The sequence below is a fragment of the Molossus molossus genome, unplaced genomic scaffold (genome assembly GCF_014108415.1).
Source record: "Molossus molossus isolate mMolMol1 unplaced genomic scaffold, mMolMol1.p scaffold_m16_p_14, whole genome shotgun sequence".
In the NCBI taxonomy this organism is placed as follows: domain Eukaryota; kingdom Metazoa; phylum Chordata; class Mammalia; order Chiroptera; family Molossidae; genus Molossus; species Molossus molossus.
This window is the reverse complement of record NW_023425349.1, coordinates 68,803,102-68,804,231: the sequence shown is the minus strand read 5'-3', so window position 1 is coordinate 68,804,231 and position 1,130 is coordinate 68,803,102.

Here is a 1,130-nt window from a genome sequence, read left to right as displayed (position 1 = left end):
CTACAGAAATACCATTTGGGGCTGGATGAAATACCCACAAGAGCAGAGTGACTGGCAGTTGTCGGGTCTCAGCTGCAGAGAAGGCAGCTCAGAATACGCTCCATTTCCATCACTAATGCTTAAACAGCCTCCCTCCATCCTTCCAAAGTAGGTACTTCAGTTTTCAGAAGGCAAACATCTGGGCCACACTGAAAGCCAATGGGTATCTGAAGACATCTGAGAGACTTCCTGCAAGTATTTCACACAACAGATTGAGCTCTCCACAGAGCATCTGTCACCAGAGGGGCAGCCAACCTCTCAATCCGAAGGAATGTGCTCCTCTCTTCCTGAACCTAAGGAAACTTGCACCATGCTTACAGCTGCAATAACAAGTCGTAAACTTTACCTTAAATAACAATTAGGAAGAGACATGAAGAGACTTTAGAAATAGTCATGAAAGCGGATGGACATTCAATGGAGAAATCCCAGACCAACCATTTAATACAAAAAAAAAAAAAAAAATCACTGATCCACTCACAAAGGAATGAAGAACAAAGAATAACTTAATAAAACTTAGAAAGATGGATCCCTCTCTGAGATATCAAGTTTGATAACTCATAGCTCCAGAAATTCCATCATCCAAATAAACATTTTTAAAAGAACCTTAGTGGCAGCACAGACATATATTTTCCATTCACAGTCCTCGGCAGGATTTCCTGAGTGCTAAGCAGCCCTTCACTGCAGAGGCGGCTGCGCACTGGCAGACGCACCTTTCTGCGTCCACCCCAGCGGCGATGTCTGCTGCCTGCACTGCGGCCGACGCTCCCTGGAGACTCACTCCTTGCAGGCTCATGCTGTGCTCAGAGAAGGACAGAAACCTCCACCCAAACCATCATACAAATTCCTCCTGTGCTTGTTTTTTTCTTTTTTTATTGATTTTAGAGAGAGAGGAAGGGAGAGGGAGAGAGAGAGAAACATTGATGAGAGAGAGCATGGATTGGCCACCTCCTGCATGCCCCCTACTGGGGATTTGGCTCACAACTTGGGCATGTGCCCTGATCTGGAATCAAACCGGTGACCTCTTGGTGCATGGGTCGACGCTCAACCACTGAGCCACACTGGCTGGGCCTCATTTGCTTTTTTACTCACAG